This window comes from Crotalus tigris, unplaced genomic scaffold (genome assembly GCF_016545835.1).
Source record: "Crotalus tigris isolate CLP2741 ecotype Arizona unplaced genomic scaffold, ASM1654583v1 scf7180000017628.32516253702:7417878, whole genome shotgun sequence".
In the NCBI taxonomy this organism is placed as follows: Eukaryota; Metazoa; Chordata; class Lepidosauria; order Squamata; family Viperidae; genus Crotalus; species Crotalus tigris.
The window spans coordinates 1,295,522-1,313,288 of NW_024096523.1; positions in this window are offsets into that span (position 1 = coordinate 1,295,522).

Consider the following 17,767-nt stretch of genomic DNA (forward strand, 5'->3'; position numbering starts at 1 on the left):
TTGCTTCTTATGTTGTCATCAAGATCAATGTTGCTAATAAGGTCACTGATTGTTTCCTCTGGTATTCTGTAATTATACAGTTACTATAATTACCCAATTATGATTCATAGTCTGAAAGCTTCACAGTCTGCTATTTTATCTTTGTGTGTATGTACCTTAGAATACATTTTTTGCAATATAGTGACAAGGATTTGAAAATTATCAACCATATCCAATTATTAACACGTAGTGTATGATTATAAACACAAGAAAACCTCTCACATAGGTTTTTTTTTAATTTAATGGAAGATGGAATGTCTTTCCCAAGGGTATAGATTGGTAACAAATTTTTAAAATAGTTCACTTAAATTAAGCAACAGTAATATTATTGTATATAATAAAATTATAATGAACTTCTTACAGATGACAATTAACAGTTTCATTAAGCATTTCAGAAATTTGGATGAGCATAAAGCAAACTAGTAGGTCAATTAGTAATAATAACATCAACATTATACCTGTATTGAGGAAGCCATTTATCTCTTTTTTTAAAAAAAAGTAAGGAATGAGCTATGGACACGTTATGGCTTTCAAAAACATTTGAATAAATGGATAGGGGATCTTGATTATACTTCATATAATTTTTAACATAATTTCCTTATATATTTACGTATAACCTAATAAGTATCTTGAGGTCCCAATCTCCTTAATAACTTGTTATCTAAAATGATACTATTATTTGCATGTATTGTCTATCAGGAAGACAGTTTATCTACACATATGTAATCAAGTCATAAGAATTTTCTCCTTTGAATTAGAAGGCCATATTTGGCTTACTCTTTAGATCAGATTTTTCCTGTCTTAATACCAACCAGATGTTGTATATTACAACTACTATTACTCAAACTGTCCAATGGTCAAGCTTGATGGGAAATTTATTCAAAATATTTGGAAAGTACCAATTTAAGGAAGTTTGTGTTGTGTCCTTTCTATGATAGAATAATCAAGGAAAGAGACGCTTTGGGTATTCTATGAATTTAAGCATTTGTTTATTAAAACTAGATTGGGCAGTATTTGATCTTTACAGAGAACTCACATATGTCCAGGTCCAAATCAAAGCATTATGTTTTTTATTTGTTCTATATATATATATATATATATATATATATATATATATATATATGTAGGTCTTTGGTTATTCGGGTTTTCTCCCACGTAAAATTGGAAGTGTCTTGGCGATGTTTTGACGAAGTCCCATTCGTCATCTTCAGGCTGGTGTCTTCAGCTTCGTGCTTCAAGAAGCTGAAGACACCAGCCTGAAGATGACGAATGGGACTTCGTCGAAACGTCGCCAAGACACTTCCAATTTTACGTGGGAGAAAACCTGAATAACCAAAGACCTACATACAAACACCCGCGAAAACCTCAGAAAACATATATATATATATACACCTGTCTAAGGGATTTCATCTTATTCTAATTTTATATAATAATAATAATAATAATAATAGTAAAGTTGGAAGGGACCTTGGAGGTCATCTAGTCCAACCCCCTGCTTAGGGGTTGGAAAAGGGACCTTGGAGGTCATCTAGTCCAGTCCCCCTGGAGCAGGAAACCCTACACCATTTCGGACAAATGGCTGTCCAGTCTCTTCTTAAAAACTTCCAGTGTTGGAGCATTTACTGCTTCTGGAGGCAAGCTGTTCCACTGATTAATTGTTCTCACTGTCAGGAAGTTTCTCCTTAGTTCTAGGTTGCTTCTCTCCTTGATTAGTTTCCACCCGTTGCTTCTTGTCCTGCCTTCAGGTGCTTTGGAAAATAGCTTAATTCCCTCTTCTTTATGGCAGCCCCTGAGATATTGGAATACTGCTATCATGTCCCCCCTTGTCCTTCTCTTCGTTAAACTAGACATACCCAATTCTAGCAACCGTTCCTTATATGTTTTAGCCTCCAGTCCCCTAATCATCTTTGTTGCTCTTCTCTGTACTCTTTCTAGAGTCTCAACATCTTTTTTACATCGTGGTGACCAAAACTGGATGCAGTATTCCAAGTGTGGCCTTACCAAGGCATTGAAGAGTGGTATTAATACTTCGCGTGATCTTGATTCTATCCCTCTGTTAATGCAGCCTAGTACTGTGTTGGCCTTTTTGGCAGCTGCCGCACACTGCTGGCTCATATTTAACTGATTGTCTACTAGGACTCCGAGGCCCTCTCACAGTTACTACTATTGAGCATGGTGCCACCTATGCTGTACTTGTGCATTTGGTTTTTCTTGCCTAAATGTAGAACCTTGCTTTTTTCACCATTGAATTTCATTTTGTTAGTTAGTGCCCAGTGTTCAAGTCTGTCCAGATCCTTCTGTATCTGAAGCCTGTCTTCTGGAGTGTTGGCTATTCCTGCCAGCTTGGTGTCGTCTGCAAATTTGATGAGTTCCCCATCTATCCCTTCATCCAAATCGTTGATGAAGATGTTGAAGAGTACTGGGCCCAGAACAGAGCCCTGGGGCACCCCACTACACACTTCCCTCCATATAGATGCAGTTCCATTGAGGACCACTCGCTGAGTACGGCCGGTCAGCCAGCTACGGATCCATCTGGTGGTGGTTCTGTCTACCCCACATTTTTCTATCTTGTCAAGTAGTAGGTTGTGATCTACTTTATCAAATGCCTTACTGAAGTCCAAGTAAATTATGTCCACAGCATTCCTCTGATCCACTAATTTTGTCACTTGGTCAAAGAATGCAATAATATTTGTCTGGCATGATCTATTTTTGACAAACCCATGTTGGCTTTTAGTAATGACTTTGTTTGCCTCTAGGTGTTCGTTGATTCGTTGTTTAATTATCTTTTCCAGGATCTTCCCAGGTATTGAGGTCAGGCTGATAGGTCTGTAATTTCCTGGGTCCATTTTTTTTCCTTTTTGAGGATGGGAAACTACATCAGCTCTTTTCCAGTCCTCTGGTAGTTCCCCTGTGTTCCAGGATCTTTGAAAAATATAGTTCAGTGGCTCCGATATCACATCTGCCAGTTCCTTGAGAACTCTGGGGTGTAATCCATCTGGTCCTGGCGATTTGAACTCATCTAGGCTGGACAGGTGCTCCCTAACCATTTTCTTGCCTATCTTAACTTGTGTTTCTGTTTTGTTTTTTATGGCACTATTTTTGATAGGTTGGTCTGTTTTTTCCCTTTGTGTAAAGACAGATGCAAAAAATGAGTTAAATAGTTCTGCTTTCTCCCTGTTGCTTGTCACCTTCTTGCCACTTCCACCACTAATGGACCAATCATTTCCTTCACTTTTTTCTTGTTTTTTACATGTTGAAAGAAGCTTTTTTTGTTATTTTTGACTTTGGTCGCAAGCCTTAGTTCATTTTGAGCCTTGGCTTTCTTCACTTCATCTTTGCAGGCTCGGGCTATTTGCTGATATTCTGACTTAGTTATGTTCCCCTCTTTCCACTTTCTGTACTTGTCCTTTTTATCTTTCAATTTGTCAGAGAGTTCTTTATGCAGCCATGCTGGTTTCTTTTGAGAGCTGTTGTTTTTCCTCTTTGTTGGTATTGTGCTAGACTGTGCTTTTATTATCTCATTTTTCAAAATTTCCCAAGCTTCTTGAGTTGTTTTCCCCTTGAGGATTCTCATCCATAGAATCCTTCCCAAGCCCTCTCTAAGTTTATTGAAATTAGCTCTCTTGAAGTCCAAGACTCTAGTTTGACTGTGTTCTATTGGTTGTGCTTCTTATAATGTTGAATTCTAATATTGCATGATCACTTCCTCCCAGGGTTCCTATGGCTTCAACACCGTCTATCATTTCATCTCTGTTAGTGAGAATTAGATCCAAAATGGCTAATCCCCTAGTTCCCTTCTATACTTTTTGGGAGACAAAGTTGTCTGCTAGGTTTGCCAGGAACCTGTTTGATCTTCCACTTGGTGCGGAGTTTGTCTCCCAGTTGATGTCAGGGTAGTTAAAGTCCCCCATTACTATTGTGGTGTGCTTCCTACATACCTTAGTTAGCTGACTAGCAAAAAGTTCATCTATTTCCTCTGTTTGGTTGGGTGGTCTGTAGTATACACCTATGGCAATGTCATTTCCCCCCCCCCTTTTATATTGACCCAAATGCATTCAAGAGTTTTTATCATTGTTGTACTCTATTTCATGTAGTTATTTCTTATATAGAGAGCAACTCCACCTCCTCTTTTATTTGGTCTGTTTCTTTTAAATAATTTAAATCCCTCTAGCTGTGTGTTCCATGTGTGAGTTTCATCCCACCATGTTTCCGTAATGGCAACAATATCGTATCTGCCCTCGTTAACCTGAATTTCTAGTTCACCCTGTTTGCTGTTCATACTCTGTGCATTGGTGTATAAACATTTGAGTCCTTTGTGGGTGGCCCTGTGTTTCCTTTCTACATAACCTGTGTGGTGCCTGAGTTCCCCTATTGTCTTACCACCTATTTGGTTAGTGCACTTTATGTGGCACTCGCTATTAGAGGCTTCATTTTGATTGGTAGCAAGGTTGGTATTCTTGTCCACACACACATCTATGCTACATGCACTGATAGCCCTATAGTTTTTAAATTGCCGGGGACAGGGTTGTTCCGTATCAATTAACTCCCTGTCCCCGCTGTTTAGTTTAAATTTCCCTCCAGAAAATCTGTGAATTTATAGCCGAGTAACTCAGTCCCTTTTTTTGATGGATGCAAACCATCTCTTTTGTACATCTTTTGATTGGACCAGCTACTGACATCGTGACTAATATATCCGAAGCCTTCCCCTTTACACCACTCCTTTAGCCACATATTGAATTGTGCTATGCGCTGGCCTTTTCCGTTTTGCTCCTTATACACTGGTAAAACCTCTGAGAAAGTAAGCCTACAGCCTATTCTGCTAAGTTCCTTCCCCAAGCTCTGGAAATCATTCTGCACAGAGAGTACATCTTTTTGGGACAGATCATTAGTGCCAAGATGTACAATAGCCTCCACATCACAGTCCTTGCTGCCATTCTTGATTATTTTAGAAATACGCTTCTTGTCCCTACTGGCAGTAGCACCTGGAAGACACCTGACCTCTTTCAAAGCCTCTGTGTCCTTTCCTAAATTTACATCCCTTATAATTGAATCACCTACCAGAAGGTAGCTTCTCTTTTTGGGAGCCTTTCTATTCTTGCATGACTGATGTGCAATACCTGATTCACACTTCTCCCTGTCAAAATCTAGTTGTTCATCTCGGACCACAATCCCCTGCTTATTTGAGTTATCTTCACAAATACCTTTACCAGTCTCCTTAATGTCCCTATTAAGGTCAGCAAGGGCACTGTAGCTGTTGTGCAGGGACACAGCGAAAGCTTTGTGTTTATGGTTCACAGCTCTCACCCTGCCAGATCCCACGGTTGTCCACACTGCCCTTTTCCTGCAGGATCTTTGTGGTAAAGGGGGCTGATAGCAGGGAGGCTTACTAGAGTAGGGGGGCTGAACTGGACACCTAATTTCTGCCCGAAGAGCACGGATTACAGACCCTGGGTAAATGATCTGTCCTTGTAGGCTAGTGATTTATTTACAGATAGGACAGTTTCCAAGTTTGAAAAGGGTACTGCGAAAAACAGCTGCAAAGCAGGTGTTGCACTGAACTAAGCCGGACATCTTAGATACAGGGGATGTCAGACACACTTGCCCTGAATGTACTGCTACTGTTTGTGATTTTTAGTTATCTAATTATATAATTCGCGCGCCGTTAGGTGCGCGGGCCGCTACTTTCCTGGTGGATTCTCCCAAAACTTACAGTTTAAGCAGCAGCTGGTGGGATGTAGCACCTTCCAGCAGCCCGACTGAAGTTGGAATGGGGTTTAAATAGAGTACAATACACTATAAATATAATGGAGATCCAATCAGGGCCTTGCTTCTTTCCTGGTGGATTCTCCCAAAACTTACAGTTTAAGCAGCAGCTGGTGGGATGTAGCATGTTCCAGCAGCCCGACCGAAGTTGGAATGGGGTTTAAATAGAGTACAATACACTATAAATATAATGGAGATCCAATCAGGGCCTTGCTTCTTTCCTGGTGGATTCTCCCAAAACTTAGTTTAAGCAGCAGCTGGTGGGATGTAGCACCTTCCAGCAGCCCGACTGAAGTTGGAATGGGGTTTAAATAGAGTACAATACACTATAAATATAATGGAGATCCAATCAGGGCCTTGCTTCTTTCCTGGTGGATTCTCCCAAAACTTACAGTTTAAGCAGCAGCTGGTGGGATGTAGCATGTTCCAGCAGCCCGACCGAAGTTGGACTGGGGTTTAAATAGAGTACAATACACTATAAATATAATGGAGATCCAATCAGGGCCTTGCTACTTTCCTGGTGGATTCTCCCAAAACTTACAGTTTAAGCAGCAGCTGGTGGGATGTAGCACGTTCCAGCAGCCCGACCGAAGTTGGAATGGGGTTTAAATAGAGTACAATACACTATAAATATAATGGAGATCCAATCAGGGCCTTGCTTCTTTCCTGGTGGATTCTCCCAAAACTTACAGTTTAAGCAGCAGCTGGTGGGATGTAGCATGTTCCAGCAGCCCGACCGAAGTTGGAATGGGGTTTAAATAGAGTACAATACACTATAAATATAATGGAGATCCAATCAGGGCCTTGCTTCTTTCCTGGTGGATTCTCCCAAAACTTACAGTTTAAGCAGCAGCTGGTGGAATGTAGCACGTTCCAGCAACCCGATCAGAGTTGGAATGGGGTTTAAATAGAGTATAATACCCTATAAATATAATGGAGATCCAATCAGGCCTTGCTACTTTCCTGGTGGATTCTCCCAAAACTTACAGTTTAAGCAGCAGCTGGTGGAATGTAGCACGTTCCAGCAACCCGATCAGAGTTGGAATGGGGTTTAAATAGAGTATAATACCCTATAAATATAATGGAGATCCAATCAGGGCCTTGCTTCTTTCCTGGTGGAGAGTTTAAGCAGCAATGTCAGGCAGCCGAAGTTGGAATGGGGTTTTAAATAGAGTACAATACACTATAAATATAATGGAGATCCAATGCCTTGCTTCTTTCCTGGGATTCTCCCAAAACTTACAGTTTAAGCAGCAGCTGGTGGGATGTAGCACGTTCCAGCAGCCCGACCGAAGTTGGAATGGGGTTTAAATAGAGTACAATACACTATAAATATAATGGAGATCCAATCAGGGCCTTGCTTCTTTCCTGGTGGATTCTCCCAAAACTTACAGTTTAAGCAGCAGCTGGTGGGATGTAGCACCTTCCAGCAGCCCGACTGAAGTTGGAATGGGGTTTAAATAGAGTACAATACACTATAAATATAATGGAGATCCAATCAGGGCCTTGCTACTTTCCTGGTGGATTCTCCCAAAACTTACAGTTTAAGCAGCAGCTGGTGGGATGTAGCACGTTCCAGCAGCCCGACCGAAGTTGGAATGGGGTTTAAATAGAGTACAATACACTATAAATATAATGGAGATCCAATCAGGGCCTTGCTCTTTCCTGGTGGATTCTCCCAAAACTTACAGTTTAAGCAGCAGCTGGTGGGATGTAGCAGCAGAGACTGAAGTTGGAATGGGGTTTAAATAGAGTACAATACACTATAAATATAATGGAGATCCAATCAGGGCCTTGCTTCTTTCCTGGTGGATTCTCCCAAAACTTACAGTTTAAGCAGCAGCTGGTGGGATGTAGCACGTTCCAGCAGCCCGACCGAAGTTGGAATGGGGTTTAAATAGAGTACAATACACTATAAATATAATGGAGATCCAATCAGGGCCTTGCTTCTTTCCTGGTGGATTCTCCCAAAACTTACAGTTTAAGCAGCAGCTGGTGGGATGTAGCACGTTCCAGCAGCCCGACTGAAGTTGGAATGGGGTTTAAATAGAGTACAATACACTATAAATATAATGGAGATCCAATCAGGGCCTTGCTACTTTCCTGGTGGATTCTCCCAAAACTTACAGTTTAAGCAGCAGCTGGTGGGATGTAGCACGTTCCAGCAGCCCGACCGAAGTTGGAATGGGGTTTAAATAGAGTACAATACACTATAAATATAATGGAGATCCAATCAGGGCCTTGCTTCTTTCCTGGTGGAGTTTAAGCAGCAGCAACGTTCGAAGTTGGGGTTTAAATAGAGGCACTATAAATATAATGGAGAATCACTTTCCTGGTGGATTCTCCCAAAACTTACAGTTTAAGCAGCAGCTGGTGGGATGTAGCACGTTCCAGCAGCCCGACCGAAGTTGGAATGGGGTTTAAATAGAGTACAATACACTATAAATATAATGGAGATCCAATCAGGGCCTTGCTTCTTTCCTGGTGGATTCTCCCAAAACTTACAGTTTAAGCAGCAGCTGGTGGGATGTAGCACGTTCCAGCAGCCCGACCGAAGTTGGAATGGGGTTTAAATAGAGTACAATACACTATAAATATAATGGAGATCCAATCAGGGCCTTGCTACTTTCCTGGTGGATTCTCCCAAAACTTACAGTTTAAGCAGCAGCTGGTGGGATGTAGCACGTTCCAGCAGCCCGACTGAAGTTGGAATGGGGTTTAAATAGAGTACAATACACTATAAATATAATGGAGATCCAATCAGGGCCTTGCTACTTTCCTGGTGGATTCTCCCAAAACTTACAGTTTAAGCAGCAGCTGGTGGAATGTAGCACGTTCCAGCAACCCGATCAGAGTTGGAATGGGGTTTAAATAGAGTATAATACCCTATAAATATAATGGAGATCCAATCAGGGCCTTGCTACTTTCCTGGTGGATTCTCCCAAAACTTACAGTTTAAGCAGCAGCTGGTGGAATGTAGCACGTTCCAGCAGCCCGATCGAGAGTTGGAATGGGGTTTAAATAGAGTACAATACACTATAAATATAATGGAGATCCAATCAGGGCCTTGCTTCTTTCCTGGTGGATTCTCCCAAAACTTACAGTTTAAGCAGCAGCTGGTGGGATGTAGCACGTTCCAGCAGCCCGACTGAAGTTGGAATGGGGTTTAAATAGAGTACAATACACTATAAATGTAATGGAGATCCAATCAGACTTCTAAGCTAGAACAAATCTAGGGGACGATATAAACATATATAGAATATATCACTGAATGGCCTTTTTTTTTTTTCAAAACACACTTAATCGGATCAGTTGTGGGAAGGCAAATGTATTGTGGGGATTCCAGAAAGAAGTGTTGTTTCAGATTTAACTTTATACAGAGCTTAATGTTGCATAACTCTGTGTTTACTCCAGTGAGTCAACTATGTCAGGAGAATACCAAGTCAATTTCCTTGTTTGACTAGTTCTCCTAATAAATGAGTTAGGGAGAACATATGGTTAAAAATGAAAGTCTCTTCATTACAGAAATCATTGCTAAGACCCAGCAGCACAAAATGCATCTCCAAAGCATTATCTTTAGCAATCAAACCACATGAGTTATATAACGAATTTCAATTATAATTCTGACCTGGCATGTCTATTCAGAAGTAGGATTGTATAAGACACCATGGGATATATTGTCAGAAAAACGTAGATCAGACTGTAGACTAAACATGGCCTTTCTTCTATTTTTGACAATGTTCTCAAAGCACATTCTCCCTCCCAAAATCAGATGCTCCTTCCTTCTGCAATAAACTTGAGTGGTTTAGGGATATGTAGCCCAATTACTGAAACTAGTATTTTCATCTTCTTGGATTACAAACTGATATTACTGCTAACTAGATTTAATGAAATTACAAGGAATAACATAAAAATATGTTCCAGATTAGCTCCTAACATGGAAGCAGGTCTTTGTTGATCTGTTTATGTGATTAGATTTCAAGGGGTACAGATTACTTCAACAACCTAGGGTACAATACATATGTTGCATGTGGGTTTTTGAAAAAAAGTTCTATATAAACAAATTTTTAATTATGCAAAAAATGAAACATGAAATGGCCCTTATAAAAATAATGAAAAAAAATATAATAAAGATGGCAGACCTGACATCCTACAAGATATACTAAAGATCAGGGGTCTTCAAACTTGGCCCTTTTATGACTTGTGGACTTCAACACCCAGAATTCCCCAGCCAGCATGCCTGGCTGAGGAATTCTGGGAGTAGAAATCCACAAGTCATAAAAGGGCCAAGTTTGAAGACCCCTGAGCTAGATCCTCCAAATGATATCCATTGGTTTTCTTCTCTTTTCTTTTCAAAGAAAGAAATATTTGCACATTGGAAAAATAAAGTAACATAATTTTTTAATCTTCAGCCTCATTATTTTCTCCTCTGCCTAATTCAAAAAAGAACAGTTGGACCTCAAGCTCACTGGATTGTCAATTGCAGTATCTGCAAAGATCGGTGTCTTTATTCAAAATACTCTGAATCTCAACATTTCTACAATGACCCCTATCTAGAAGATAGAAACCTTGGTAAACCATAGCAATTTTCCTTCTAAACTCTAGACTTTATGTTGTAACCACACTATTATTAATGAGATATAGTTAGGAAAAACTAATGCTTCCCAATTTTCTCATCCATGGCTCAGAAATTCATGACATTTTCTTCCATAATTTAATCATAGATGTAGATTTTATTCTTGATCAGTCTGCAATTCAATAGCAACACAGTTGGATGAAGGGCATACTGGTGAAGCAACCAAGAGCCATCTGGTTGAGTAAAGATTGCATTTGAAATAAGGAAACATTTAATGAGCATATCACATTTTAATACACTGTATGCAATGGACCATATGCATAAACAGGCTTTTCAGTTTGATGTGAATATTTTGAAGGACAGCACATATTAGTTGGACGGGTAATTTGAATAGCCTTTTGGGAGCTTTGATCATAACAGATTTTGCTTCCTTCCTAAAATAACATTTCCATCCCACTGTTGCTTTGCTTGCATTTGTTTTATTTGTTAATTGATTTCAAAATCATTTCAGCAGGGAATAACTATAAAATCGCAGACCAAGACTAACTCATGATTACATTAAGAAAGAAAAAAGAACAACGGTTTCTAAATCGTTTAAGTTAATAGAAAATATAGAATTTCCCCTTATGATGCAGATACTCCCTGGTAGCACTTGATGTGGAAGTGTAAGGGACATTTGCAAAACAGAATCGTTGGGTGGGATTAAGGTCATCAACTACTTCTCTGCAATTTATGTAACACAATAGTTTTGGGCAAAGGAAAATAATGTGGAAAAAAATTATATAAAGGAGCAGGAGTCTGCCTATTCATCTGGATGTCAGCAGGACAATTCTCTGAAAACTAAATAAAACAAGAATGAATTTGATTTTCATTGAGAAAAACTCTGGTAAAGGAAGGAGTTCAAAAATGAACTGGATCAGCTTGGGGAAATGCAGAGAAAAAACTTCCAATACATTCCTGTGAAGATATTTGAATGTTGCTTACTAAGATTCTCTCCCTCCTGATCATGTCTCAGTGAGAGTACAGTATACATAGCTCACCCCATGCTTCTCAGTGTATAGGCAACAAAAACACCAATACAGCACAAGGAATAAACAGAAAGGCACACACAATGTATACACATACTTTGATTGGTCCCTTGAAAGAAAGTGCACATGTGCATATTACTTTATTACAGAGAAGGAAATAGAGACACCACTATCTCCATAAGTAGTAAAGAATTCTAAAAAATCATGTTATGCATACTTTCATTTCTTCTGTTGTGGTTTTGTTGTCATTATTTCTCTCTGGATTGAGATTATGAGAACAGTAGATCACTATGTCTGGTGGAGACTAAATTGAGAATGTTACTCATAGCATAATATAGCCTATTTGGGAGAGAGGTAGGGGTGTAGTGCTTATAATTAAAAATAATTATCTAGATCTTATCTACTGGGCAAAGATGACCTGACTTTAGATTAAAAATTGAAATGCCCTTCCTCCGTCTAAGCCAGAGGTGTCAAACTGCTGGCCCATAGGCCGGATGTGTCATGGTGAAACTGCACCCACCCCATTGCCAGCAATGGAAAAAAAGTCACAATACGTTGTGACACATCGTGTGACATTGCGAGTTTGATCTAAGTTATCTTTAAGGGTCATCACTTCCTCCTCAATTGTGATAACCACCAGAAACTAGTCAAATATTTCCCAGTGTCCCCAACTACTGAAACATTATTTATGTGAGAACTTTTAATGGAACTTTTCGCCATTGTGGAAAGAGGATGCACAAAGCAAAAAAAATAAAATAAAATGTCATCATTATGTGCTTTTCCTTTTCCACCCCTTGTACAATGGGGTGTAGCCAATTGCACCACCGAGCTAAAGGCCTGGTGGGCAAAGGAAAGGAAACAGTGAGCATTGGTGAGTGCAGAAAGCAGCATGTGTGATGAAGACAGACAGAAGCAGTTGGGTGAGAATACATTCAATTAGTTAATTATCAAAAGGTACTCAGAGAACACTGAGAGACAGCTTGAAAGAGTAGCGACATTGAAGACTTGTAGCACCTGGAGAAAACAGCAGCTAAAACAACTGAACTGCAGCATCAGAAGCATCTGAATTTTGATCAGTTGATTACAGGGATGCTGCAGGTATGCTGCAGGTTGCAGGTATGAAAATGGTCCTAAGTCCCTTTTTCAGCACCATTGTCACTTTGAACAGTCACTAAATGAATTGTTATAAATCAAGGACTATCTGTATAGTGCATATAGAAAAGGGGAAGAGTTTATGTCATCACATTATGGTGCACACACCATTATCTGTCCCTCTCTCTCAATGAAGGAAAGTAATGCACAAGGCAGAATGATTGTGGCAGCCCATCTGAGCAGCTGGAGACTGATATGATATGAGGATCCTATTTGGAATTCTGGTACATGAGCAGACAGACAGAAAAACAGACACACACAACACACACACACATACACATTAGATGCAGTATTACATAAAGTATTTTGGGTACATGTTGATGCTAGCTTGAGATACTTATACATGTAAGTCCTTAAATGAATGTCCATCCATCCATCCATCCCTCCCTCCCTCCCTCCCTCCCTCCCTCCCTCTCTCTCTCCCTCTCTCTCTCTCTCTATCTATCTATCTATCTATCTCATCTCCAGGCACCATTAGTTTGCATACAGTTGAAAGATTATTTATTTTAAAGTTTAAGCTATTTCACCACAGGAGAACAATTCAAACAAATAACATACTTTATTTCTGGCAGAATTTCAGCAAAGTTAATCACATGTTGAGTGTTACTAAGTAATTCATAAAGTTTGATAAAATTTGAATATATTGCTTCTTCTCCTCTCAGGACCAAGAAGTACTGAAAAAAGTCAGGGAGGAGATCAGATATATTGGTATACTGATCAAGGAAAGCACTGCAATTATAAAGAATGTTCTCTATTCAGAATTTAGTGAATTCAGTCAATCATCCTGCTTATCAAGTTGTAGCCCCCATTCTAACTGGTGGAAACATTTTAACATTGTGTCTAGACTCAGCAGCCTGTAATGTGTTTCAGAGCTATTTTCCATGTATATTAACCTAATATTTTGGCAAGTTATCATCCTGAATGATGCAGCACATGGTTGGAATACAGTTTCAGTCTCAGTCACTGAGACTGAGAGGTCCAGGTGAAGCTAGGAAATCTTGTGTTGCATATAAAATATACAGCACTGGGTAAGAGGCTAGCTGAACATGCTTGCATTGTATATGCATTTGCACATACACACATAAACTCACAGAGAAGATCTAAACTTGTGACCTTCTAAAGATCTGGCTATTTATGCATGGATTTTTGAACATTATCAGTGAATCACTGAGGGAACTAGATCCAACCTCAAATAAGTGACATAACAATCACCTATTGGTATTCCTACTGCCATTTAATGAAAGCCTTGGATCCTGTGATTCTTTTGGAACAAGAAATCTAATTCTAATAAAAGGTACAGAAATGCTGATGTAGTTCACCTTTGGGGGTGGGATTACTTAAAAATTGCTACAAGTCTCTAAATATATACTACAAAAATGTGGTCCATGAAGGTTTTGCAATTATATTGTTTAAAGTGAGTGTAAAACAGTCAGGGAACAAATGTAATTTTTTAAAAAGCCAAGTGTGTAAACAACAAAAACCTAAACTATATATTACCATATTTATTTGAAAGGAAGGTTAAGATAGTTTTCCAAATAAAACTCCATTTAAATGGGAGGGTTGTTTTCATTTTGTTAAGCATATAGTAATGGAAGCAGACAATATTTTTGTCAATGCTGTTAACATCGACTGTTCTTGCTTTGACAACATATGGAGACACAGCCATTTTCCTTTCCTTTATGTTTTACTTTAGAGTTAGAATTAGAGGATACTGGGGGGAGGGGGAGGAATGGTTTGGGAGTTTAGTTAGACAAAACAATAATGTATCATGGTGGGAACCAAGATTCTTTGTAATAAGAGATGATAAGAATTGGCTGGTTGTAGAATTAGTGGGAAAGCCAGTATTTCAAACTAACTGGGGATGTGATTTATGATTGTTTGTCGGAGGAGGGAATTGGGCTTTGATACTATGTGGTTAGGGGAGGGGAAAACAGATTTTGGCTTGGACTATGTATGTGCTGATGTGTTGCTACTCCAATAAAGATTCTTTAAGGTAAATAATGCCTAGAATTTCTTTGAAGAGTCTCATCTGTTGGAACCATGACACTTTTCTTAAAGGGCAACATAATTTTACACAGTGTTTTTTTTTTTTTTGTAAAAGAAAAAAAAAAGATGCTGTAACTCACACACGTCATACAACCCGCCTTGCCTACCCTACAAGGTTCCATCCAAAAAAGGTGCCAGAACTCTGTTCTGGGCATTCTATGACAAAAAAAGCCCTGATTTTACATTACAGAAGAAAGCATAAGATACAAACATGTTCAGACATTAGTTTAGGCATAGTTTCTTAACCATGGTTTATTGAATATGTTTTACAAAACAGTTGCTGGGTTTGTCCAAATGCTAAGACAAAATCATCTATATTAAGATTTAGTTTGGCTTTCAGATTTTCAGATTCCACAGATTTTTTGATTCTACCTGCACCAGTGAACTGGGGGCCATATCTTTTAAGCTCTTTTAAAATATACCTGGCAGTTAATCAGTTATGATTTTTAGCCTGAACAGAAACTAGTTTCGTTCTTTATATGAGGCAGACCATTGTCAAAGCCACAAAGGCATTATAGAAATAACTGTCTCAGAATTAATCTCTCAAGGGATAAGTTCTGAGAGAAAATTATAACAAAAAAGAAGTCTACTATGGGAGTTTTTAAAAAAAGCTACATTTTTGTAAGTATAGCTAAACTTCTGATTTGGAAAGTACAAAAGGCCATGGAATCACGTATGAATATGGATATAATATAGACTAGGTTTCTTTGGCTTGCATTAGCTTCCCACAGCACTGAACAAACAACTTTGGGCCTCTATTTCCTTCATCTTTGTTTTCCGGACTTTGGAATTCTTCAAAGAACATATCACTAAGCCAACTGGATTCACTACAAAGCTGCATAGTAACTCTTTTTTATCACAATGATCAAGGCAACAATTGTGTGCTGACAAGAAAAGAACAACCAAAACCATCAAGCAAACATTAAAAGAACAATTCTAGAGATAGTTCCCTTTGAACTGCAATAATGGGCAACATTCAGTCTGCGATCTGAATTCAGTGTAAAAGAATTCATTACTAAACTGCCTTCCCTTGTAATTATTTGAGTTGCTAGCACTATGTAGCTTCAGTAGCACTGCTTTTGTCAAAAGGTAATATTTTATAATCTTTCTGAACCCCACACAATTGTTATATTATCAGTTTACTTTTGTTTGTTGTAGAGAGACATTATGAAAAGCAGAGGAAAATAAATTTTTCTTTGGCTTTGTTCCAAACCACAGACAACTGAGTATTGTTTTAAAAAAGAGAATGCTGAAGTATTGTTACATTTATTAAAAGAAAGCATCATTTTGCTATGGCTCAGAAGCACTTTCAACCAAATTACAGCAGACACAAACAACTGAAAATAAAACTTCTTTGGGCAGAAAGTCAACCACTGTTGCTTTAGTTTTGGAGCCACACTATGTAAATACTTTCTAGCAATTATTCCTGTTGGTTCATTCATCTTTGTGCTTCTGTTATAGCAGAAAAAAATGTTTGAATAATGTTTGGAACCCAGGTTTGGTCTTTACTAAATGAATCCCATTGAAACCAAAAGAATAGAAATCGGCCACAATAATCCCATTCAATAAATTCACATCATGAATTGAATTGCAAACTAACTATCCATCTTTTAGGCTAGTGTGTTGTGAAAGCCCAGCCCAGATAAGCATTTTCCAATTAGCATTTTACAGTTCAGTGTGGAATGTAAGCCCAGAAAATTCATATAAATGGGTTAACCCAAGGATGGTACAGTTATTCATTTCAAAAATTTATTCCAAATTTGATTAAACTATTCCAGCTCCGTGTCTTTGAAAGGCCAGCTTTTGGAAATTCAACCAGTCTCGAATGTGGAGGCAAGATTATTGGCAGGTCAATCATCCCATTCAGGGAAACCCCACTTCTGACCTAGCTGTGCTGGCTACTATGAGACTTTGTTTTGGGAGATTGAATAGGAATGGTAGAACATGATCTCAAAATGGGTTACTTTGAGCATTTTGGCAGCCACATTTCATATCCGCTGCATTCTTTAAGGGAATATGGTATAATTTTGCCTTCTGAGCAAGGTGTGCTTTCCAATGCCCACCTATTTGTTCATGTAATGCCAAGTGTAGAACTTGTTAGCACGTCAGTATCAGTTTGTCTGCTAGTCATGAGTAATGTATCTGTGTTATATCTCAGTTGGATCACAAACAATCCAGCTTTTGGAGAGAAAAATCTCCAGATTTTCATGTATGAAAGTTGGAGATCAGATAATACTTTATCTACCATTCCACTTTGAATATTTTATCCATGGATCTTTCTTAAGCTGTTGACAGTTCTGGGACATGATGCTCAATTACATCTGAAGCTTTGCCAGATTATGGAAGACTACAAACCAAAACTGTCCAGTAAAAATTTGAATAAAAGCATAAATAAAAGAGAGATTGGGGTTTATTTAAATATGTATTTTGTCCCATGTGGTCCATCATATGAATTAGTCTCACTGCTCACACCACTACAGATATTAAATTTAAGATGTTTGTAGTATATTTTTAAATAGATCTCAAACCACAATATATATAAACAGATCCACCATGTGGTATAGCCCTCTCATGGCACAGTTCTCTTGGAAACAGCTATAACATTTGGATATTTGTAATATTCTGATATAAGTCTTATTTGTGGCTATCCTCTTCCTTTTTGGTGCCTAAAATTCCTTTATGATAAAACTTAAAGTATCAAAAAAGGAAGGAGTGATAGCTGAAACAGATGTGTTGCTATAAATACTTCAGTTACTAAAATTCTGAAAATCACAGAAATTCTTACCTACTTTTTAATTTTTTTTAATGAAAAGAGGGATGAGATTTTCTAATGGTATTCCTAATGTTGATTTGCATATGTTCCTGAAATTGCTATTGGCTGAGAATGGTGGGAATCTGGGTTTCAAAGTTGATGGAAATTGCTGTACCACAAAACTACCCATTTTAGACAATGCTTTAAGTAATACAATAGTGTTATTCTTTTCATCACCATTTCCCAAAGCTAGAAGGGCCTTCAGAAGGATGGTTTTTAGCTAGTATGGCATTGGTATAGATTCAGGAAATTGAAGTTTAGACATCTATTGTAGATGGCAGCCAGATTGCATTTCAATGGTATAAAATGTTTTATAGATAGATAGGTAATAGTAGTAAAGTTGGAAAGGAC